The sequence below is a fragment of the Mus musculus genome, chromosome 14, assembly GCF_000001635.26.
Source record: "Mus musculus strain C57BL/6J chromosome 14, GRCm38.p6 C57BL/6J".
NCBI lineage: Eukaryota > Metazoa > Chordata > Mammalia > Rodentia > Muridae > Mus > Mus musculus.
In genome coordinates, this window is record NC_000080.6 from 25,931,408 (window position 1) to 25,940,615 (window position 9,208).

Sequence of the window (9,208 nt, forward strand, 5' to 3'; positions counted from 1 at the left end):
TGAAGAAAACATTTAATTGGGGCAGACTTACAGTTCAGAGGTTTATCATCATCATGGCGGGAAGCATGGCAGCATGCAGCCAGACATGGTACGGGAGAAGTTGATAGATCTACATCTTGATCCTTAGGCATCAGAAGGAGACTGTGTGCCATACTGGGCTTAGCTTGAACATATGGGACCTCAAAACCTACTCCCCCGGCCCCGCCCCCACCCCCCTACCCCCGTGGCACACTTCCTCCAACAAGGCCACACTTCCTAATAGTACCATTTCTTATGGTCCAAGCACAAAAGCATGTGAGTCCGTGGGGGGCCATTTCTATTCAAATCACCACACGTTATCTATAAACTATCATAGTCCCTCCTCCACTCCCCTACTAAAAGCTCTACCTAACATATTCTAAAAGTTCTATAACATCCCCAAACAGAGCTATCATCTAGGGACCAAGTATTTGAACTTGATGTCTTCTATCACCAAGCCCCAAACCTGGTAAATTGGTGTTTCCCAACCCCACACTCCTGATCATGGAAGGAAGTGAGGTATAGCCCCACAGCCCAAGGATCTGATTGTTAAGTGTGCTGGCTAGTCTTATGTCAATGTCACACAAGGTAATGTCATCTGAGAAGAGGAAATCTTAATCAAGAAAATACCTCGATGATGAGATTGGCCCGTAGGCAAGTCTATAGGTCATTTTCTTGACTGGTGATTGATGTGGGAGAGCTGAGCCAATTGTGGGCAGTGCCCCACACCCCTGGGTAGGTGGTCTTGAGGTGTATAAGAAGACAAACTGAGCAAAACAGAAACAGGCTAATAAGCAGATTTCTTCATGGCTGCTGCATCTATTTCTGCCCTGATTTCCCTCAGTGATGGAGTGTGACTGAAAGTTGTAAGCTGAGATATATCCTTTCCCCTCTGAGTTGCATTTGGTCTTTATCACAGCAGGAGAAACCTGAAGGAGACAGCCTTCACATACATGGCATCCAGAAGACATGCACCAGAGAACCAAGTCACTTGGTTGGCGAGAAGGCCTACTGTTTTCTCTAGGTTGGCAGGGGTCTCACACATGGATACTTTCTCCTTTTCCATTGTGGTAATGACCAGAGCGCATGGAAAATGATCAGGGAAATAGAGACCAGTAACTTCACAGTCCTTGGAAGGAAGACAAGCTGTTAGTAAATATTAAAAAGCAACATAGAGACCTGACATACTGGCGTACACCCTTGATCCCAGCTCTTGGGAGACAGAGGCAGGAGGACCTCTGTGTGTTCAAGGCCAGCCTGTTCTCCAGAGAGAGTTCCCGGATAACCAAGGCTACACTGAGAAACCTTATCTCAAAAACCCAAAACAAACAAACAAACAAACAAACAAACGGCAACATAGATCAGAATGAAGGGAGCAGAATTTAAAACTTCATACTTAGTGTCAGGTCTCAAAGAATCCAGAGACAAGGCTCAGTCAGTGGCTGTGGCTCCTCCCAGCAAGCCTCACCCAGCTGCTACATCTCTGTCACCCCGGAGCTTGGCCTCCCTTCTCCCTGCTTCTCCTTCCTATATAAATGTTCAGGGGCCAGGTGCTCTCTTGGTCCTTGGCTCTGCTCTTGGTTTGCTTGTTCCCTCCCTTCCCATACTCCCCCCCCTTCCCTTTCTCTCTGGCTGCTCCCCACCCTCCAACCCCCTCCTCATGGCCCAGTTCAGTGTGGACTCTTCCAGATGCCACTGGATTCTTCTTCCCAACCGTATTCAGAGTGGTCACGCCCTCACTTTCATTTACTCAGCAAGGTACAGTGGCACAGCACATTGCTGTCATCTCAGGGCTTAGGGGGTAGAAGTGCGAGGATCACGAGTTCAAGGTCATCCTTAGCCTTGTAGCAAATTTGAGGCCAGCTTGGGTTATATGACCCTCGTTTCAAAAAACCTGGTGTAGGAGCCAGGCTGTGTCGGTCACACCTTTAATCCCAGCACCTGGGAGGCAGAGGTAGGGGCATCGCTGAGTCTGAGGTCAGTCTGGTTTATAGAGTGACTTAGTCACATAGAAACCCTGTCTTGGAAAACAAAACCCTTCCTCACCACCTAAACAAAATGAAATAAAAAACCTGGGGAAGGTTTTCATAAGGCGCCTCATCTGGAAGCCACAGGGAAGCTGTGGCCTGACCCTCAGTGGGTTTGACCTCCTCACTCGTTGAGCACATTCATGCCTACTCACAACAAACAGATACATTTCTCATAAAAAGATCTCCTCCCGACACCTGAACAACAAAACAAATTCCCTTGTTCTTATGAAAGTCACCATAAAGTTAAAAGACTTCTAGGCAGTCTTCAATGTTCATAGTGGGAAAAAGAACCGTAGTCAAGCACTGAGCGTCCTCAGATGCCTTGACTGGGATAGAAAAGTGAAAAGAAAGCCAAGGGTAATGACCCTTAATCTATGCAAAAGACGCATAAATAATCTACAGGCAGCTGGGCACAGCAGCACCTGCCTCTAACTCTGGCACTAGATGGGAAGAGGCAAAGACAGGAAGGCAGGGAGTTTTTAGACATCCTGAGCTATGTAGTGGGCTTTACCTCATAAAACAAAAACAAAATAATACCTTTGGTATTTGATCTACAAAAAGATCATCAGAAAATAACTCCAGACATAGACCTGTATGATCCAAGCATTGATTCCCATGATGGAGGTAAGCCTCAGAGAAGACAGGAAATGAAATGGGTGGGCAGGCCATCAGATGATTCTGGGACAATTAGTTACCTATTGGGATGGGACAAGAACAAACCAAGTATCTGGAACTCTATGCCCAAACCCAGATACACAAACAGGTTTGCATCTAACAGGGCAGGGAGCTCCTCTCTCCCACCTGCCCCAGGAGAGTACTGATGCTGGTAGGACAGTGGACTGGGCGTAGTGCAGGGGCAGCGGGAACGGTCAGATATAGCTCTTCCATTCAGCAGACAGAGAAATAGAGGCTTCTCTCCTGCAGAGGCCTGGAAAATTAAGGCATCCCCCATTCCATTCAGTACCTAAGCTCCCCCCCCCCAATAAATTGTTTTTAAAGCTTTAGCACCTTAAAGCTAGTTTTCAGAAATAAAGTTCCTCATGCTACCCTAAGGAGCATGCAACCCATAGCATGACTGAGAGGTGATCTTCCTTATGACACCAAAATTACCCAGGAGAGAGCAGAAGCCTTCTGTAACATGGGAAGTGTGGGAGCCTGTGGTCAGAACTCGGGCACCAGTCACCTGAGGACAGTTTTCCCACCCAGGTAATCTACAGCTCTCGCGCTAAGCTTTTGGGAGTCTCCTTCCTAAATGATTCCCAGGGCTCTTCCAGCTTGTTCCTGCTAGGTGCATGGAGAAGGTTTAAGAGTATGCCAGCAGCAGACTCCTGAAGATCAGCACGATCCCTCAGCTGAACGCCAAAACCATCAAAGACCTGGCCTCCCCTCTGCTGGGCAGCCCCTAGGCAGCCGGGCTTCCATCCTGAGCTTCTCAGATCCTGTATATATTTTATTCTAGTTTACACCACAAACCTCTTCTCAGACTAGTTTTCTAATTGTGTATTGATGAAAAATAAAGCTAGTGATTTTCTTATAGTGTCCTGTGTATATTTGTATATTCTACACTGAAGAAATGTAGAATGGCCTACCATAACTCTGCTCTGTATTGAAGGAAAATAAAGCTATTGATTTACTGAGAGAGAGAGAGAGAGAGAGAGAGAGAGAGAGAGAGAGAGATTAGCTAGCCAGAAATAGTTTTTTTTTTTTAAAGATTTATTTATTATTATATCTAAGTACACTGTAGCTGTCTTCAGATGCACCAGAAGAGGGTGTCAGATCTCATTATGGGTGGTTGTGAGCCACCATGTGGTTGCTGGGATTTGAACTCAGGACCTTCGGAAGAGCAGTGCTCTTAACCACTGAGCCATCATCTCTCCAGCCCCAGGAACAGCTTTAAGCAGGCTGACCTGCTGAGAGGGATGCCAACATAGAAACAAGGCGCGTTGATTTGGCTAAAGACAGTAGCATTTAAAATTTCTGGCCAGATTAAAGGTGTAAAAAAAAAATCTGAATACAGGGGCAGGGGGGACAGCTCAGCGGGTAAGAGGTTTTCCAGACAACTTGGGTTCAATTCCCAAAACCCACATGATGGCTCATAAGCAATCGGAAGCCCTCTTCTGGCCTAAGCACAAGGGGTGTACTTTGGTGCACAGCCTTTTTGTTTGTTTGTTTTGTTTTGTTTGTTTGTTTGTTTTTTGAGACAGGGTTTCTCTGTGTAGCCCTGGCTGTCCTGGAACTCACTTTGTTGACCAGGCTAGCCTCGAACTCAGAAATCCGCCTGCCTCTGCCTCCCGAGTGCTGGGATTAAAGGCGTGCTCCACCATGCCCGGCTTTTGGTGCACAGTCTTACATGCAGGTAAAAACACCCACATACATTAAACAAAGATTAAAAAGTTCCTGCTTGTGAGAAAATCCTGCCGTCTCTTTCTCATAAGCTGTCACACCGGAGAGGAGACTATCTTCGATTTCGAGCATAGTTCCTGAAGGGTTGTAGACCCATGCCCTGAGGGCACCACTACTTGGGGAGGCCGAACCTGGGAGTTTGACTGTGCTTATCCTACACTGCTTGCTGGGCTGTTGGGAAGCTGTAGGGAGTCACCATTCTGGGGGTGGGAAAGTGTAGACTAAGACTTGGGAAAGCTGGAGCTGGCTCAGGAGTTCCTGGGCCTGCAACAAGGCCGGGCCTGGCCATGGGATTCTCAGGCTCTTGGACATCCAGGAGCAGAGAACAGAGTCGACGGTTGGGGTGTGGGGGCTCTCGGCCCCGGGGCCCAGGCTTGTCCCAGTCCTTGGCTTGGCAGATGCAGGCTTGCTGGTGGTTGTGACTCGGAGCACAGAGAGGCCTTCTATGGGAGATTAGGCAGCGGCTCTGTAGGAGAAGGCCTTCTTCATGGCTCCCCACAGCAGATCTCGATGAAAAGAATGAAAAGAGACAGCCTATGATTCTAAACAGTTCATTGTCATGGTGGAAAGTAGATGCCTAAAACCATATCCCCTTTTCAGGGTGGGCCTGAGATTCCTATCTTTTGCAGGGAGGAATGTCTGGGAAGGGAAGCTTACTGGCTAAGCCCTCAGGGCCTCTAGCTAACTCATTAGCATGTAGAACTCTGTCTTGACCTTACAGGCACGTGTTCCAAGTCTGGAGTCTGGCAGGGAGCTGTGAGCCACCTAAGCCTCAGGTGAGTCTCACCGAGTCTCCGGGTCTCGACCTGCTCTGCCTTACCAAACTTCCTAGCATGGTTTTCCGTCCCACAAGTCCCCTTCCCAAATCCACATCCTATCAATTCAGGGAAGAGGACACCCCACCCCACCCCCCACCTTTTTTTTTTTTTTTGAGACTGGGTTTCTCTACATAGCTCTGGTTGTTCTGGAACTCTCTTTGCAGACCAGGTTGGCTTCAAACTCACAGATTTGACTGCCTCTGCCTCCCAAGTGCTGGGATTTAAATATGTGCACCACTACTGTTCAGCTAAGGACATTGGTTTTTGATAGTGGACAGTTAGCTGAATTCCCTACAACTTTCTAACTTTCAGAATCCTGAGATAATTAAGCCCTGGCTTTCTGCCAGAGGACTGAGGGGGCCTCCTGCCTCTTGCTTATCTGTGACTCTTCTGTGAACTCTCTAAGCACACCTCACACTGAAAACGAACCATAATGACTTATATTTTACAGGAGGGACAAAAGAAACATCCTGTTTCTGAGCCAAATAGGAATGACTACAACCTGGGAACACAGATTCATGTTACCGTGAACGTCAAGTCCCATTATGGGAGAGGTGAAGTTTTATAGTCACAGAAAAAAGAAACTCACAAATCAATATGCTTACCCAATACATTGGTGGGGATATCAGGAAGGAAGGTTGCAGCAGGAGAGTAGGGAATGTTAAATTTTAACCTGGGGCAAGCAACTGAGGTGCCTATTCAACAGATCAGATCAGACCTGGCCTCCAGGTTCTCCCTGTATCCCCCAATCCCTACCTGCTATGGCAGGGCGTGGCTGGCATACCCAGCCCTCTACCCTGAACTCTCTGTCCCAGAGGCTGGGCTGCTCTCCTATATATAATCCAGGCATTTTGGTTACCTGCCCTCTTTTGTACCTTTGGCCTCCTGGCTGCTGCATCTGGTTCTCCTGTCTCTGCTCTGCCTTCTACTCGCCCTCTCCTCACAGGGCCCAGCACAGTCTGGGTCATGGCCACTCTGGACTCTCCCAGATGTGCCTGTCTCTGGCTGTGCCTTTTCATCTACAATAAAGTTTCTTCTCCGCCATACCTAGGAGAAGTCATGTCCTTTCCTTTCTATTTCTTCTTTTCATTCAGGGAAACCTCTCTGTTTGGGTTTCAGCTGTTATGACCTTTAGCTCTAGGGTTGATAGACAGGGTTTTGAGACAGTGTCTTCTTACTACGTAGGCTTGGCTGACGTTGAACTCACAGATATGCACCTGCCACTGCCTCCAGGGTGCCGTGCAACATCACACTCAGTGTAAATGGCTGCTAGTAAAATAACTCAAGATGATTTGAGCTCTCCGTTTGCAGCAGAGCATATCTCCACAACGATGAAGCTCAGATGAAAGTGCAGACCCTTCGATGGATGCGGCCATGGTTTCTTTACGCTGTGAAGAACCTGGGTCCCGTGTGACAGCTCTTCTTTTGGTGTTCTGTTTCTGACTCCCTTTCCACTAAGAGGTGACGTCATTATGTCTGGTGCTGAACCAGCCCAAACTCCAGCCACTTCTTTTCCCAGTTCCAGTATCATAGGATGATGAAATCTAAGCAAACCTTTAAAAGCGGGGCGGGGAGAGAGAGAGGAGTGGGAAGGTTTTATTATTTGTTTTGGCTGGAAGGAAATTACTTGAAGTGGAAGAACAGGACAGAGACAGTAGGAGCCTGTTCAAGAATGGGGTTGGTACTAAACTGGGGGGCTTTTGGATCCTTTAGTTGAGGTGAGTTACAGGTGGTTTGTGTGTTTGTTTTTAAATTTTTCATTAGGGGATTAAAAATGTGTGGTGGAGGCAGGGCTGGAGAGGCAGCTCAGCAGTTAAGAGCACTTGTTGCTTTTGCAGAGGACCCAAGTTCGATTCCCAGAACCCACATTGGGCAGCTCACAACTGCCTGTAACCCCAGCTGCAGGGAGTCTGACACCTCAACCTGCACTCACACACACAGTCCCCCTCCCAACATATGCACACAATTAAAATAAAATAATAGATTTTTTTTAAAACTGGAAAATGATAGATTAACCTGGAGGGAAGGAGGAGAGGCTGGCACGAGGCTGGTGTATCCCTTGTTATTCTGGACTAGAAGGAGCCATTCAATGTAAGGTGTAGTACTGGCATCTGTGAACAGGACAAACGTAGTCAGGTTTAGAGACAGGACTGTGGGATTCTAATACAAGGACCCTTTTTATATTCTTTTATGTTCAAGATAGAGTGCCATGGATTTTACGATAATCCTCCTGCCTCAGGTTCCCAAGTGCTGGGATTACAGGTGTGAGTCACCATGCCTGGGCCTATTTTATGCCTTTTGGGGTGGGGGTGGGGAGCAGGAACTCACATTGCCCAGGCTGGCTTTAAACTCACTACATATAATCTGAGGCTGACCTTGAACTTCTAGTTCTCTTGTCTCTACCTGGGTGCTGGGATTGCAGGCATGAGCCTTCTGTGGAATTAGGGGAACAAGGCTCAAACGGAGGGCTTCATACAAGCCAGGTTAGCACACTTTGAGCTTCACCCCCAGCCTCTATTTTGTATTAACAATGGAAGGCCGTGTTTCAGGAATTGCAAACAGAAGCATCCTGGGGCCACCTTTATTCATTCTTCATTCAAAGTGTTCAGTTTTCTTTAATGACCCCCATCTCCCTTGAAGGGTAGGTGCAGGCAGCTAGGTGACTGAGAAGACGTGTTCACCTGAAGATCTTGCCTTGATTGATGGTTTTACCCATGTATGGGAAGGCCCCCTCCCAGGAAAAGTACTCTCGAACCAGAGTCTGGGTCTCCCTCCCCACCAGGATCCATTTTCCGCCATGGATACAACTCATAGTCCACCAGCCAATCTGGTCTAAGCAGAAAGGCGAGCTCGTGGCCTCTGAAGACCTCAACGCCAGAGATGGAGCTGCTGTCATTGGTTCCAAAGAGAATAACACTAGCAAAGGCATTCTTCCTCAGTTTGTCCAGTTGGTGGAACATTCTAGTGATGAGGTTGCAACTCATGGAGGTCTGGGTGAGCTCTTCGGGGAAGCGATACTCAGCATACCACAGGGACCAGCCACGCTTATCAAAGTGCTCCCAACAATATGGCACTGCCACAGAGAGGGCTCTGAGGCAGACGAGTGAAAGGGTCCTTAGCCCTGGGCTCAGCATCCACTGCCTGCTCACACTCATCCATCTCTTCCTTGGGGGCTGGGCAGCTGCCTCTTTTCCTCTTTCTGCTCAGCCTGGGGCTTCTGTTTCTCTTCTCGTGAACCCTTTTCTTTCCTTGGGGCATCTTTTTTAGGCTGGCTCTCTGCAAACTTCTTAGCATCAAGCTGCACCATCTTCTCACACAGCTTCACCTCTCCCAAGATGGTCCTGAACTGGGGCTGGTTAATGCAGGTAAGGAACCATCAGTTGGTACTGGGGAAGGCCTGGCAAAAAGAAGGCTCTAAGACTTGTATCTAGAGCCACAACTGGGTACAGACAACTGTGCTATCAGCCAGTGTCACTTGCTCACCCACCAGAAAAGTCCGTGTCTTCAAGTGAGTGTCAGCAGCCCCAGGATTCACTTCGCCTCCTCTTTTGCATCTTTGGTGGCCTGTTTGCTGTGGTGCATAATGCCCAGGTGCTAGCTGGAGGAATAGTGTCACTGTCAGCAAAGCTCACTCCCTGTACCTCCTGAGCTGGCATACTTCCCCGAAACTTCTTGTTGCTTACATAGTAGGCGATGACGTTGCTCTCAAACACACAGAATACGTCATCACCCTCAAATGCTGGAACCTTGCCAGCAGGAAATTTTTGAAGAAATTCAGGGGTATGGTTGGTTTGGCCTAAGTGGTGTGGAGAGCACTCATACCTGAACCCCACTGTACTAAGCAGAAATGAGGGCCTTCAAGGCCCTCCCTCCCTTATTCTCCTCTTTAAAGGTCAACTTTCTAGGTAAGTAGCTAATAGTGAAAAATATATTATATTA

General features: G+C 47.9%; 1 pseudogene; it reads right to left on the minus strand.

Annotated features, from left to right (window-relative positions):
* Gm19013 (predicted gene, 19013) lies at positions 7,872 to 9,138 on the minus strand (annotated as a pseudogene).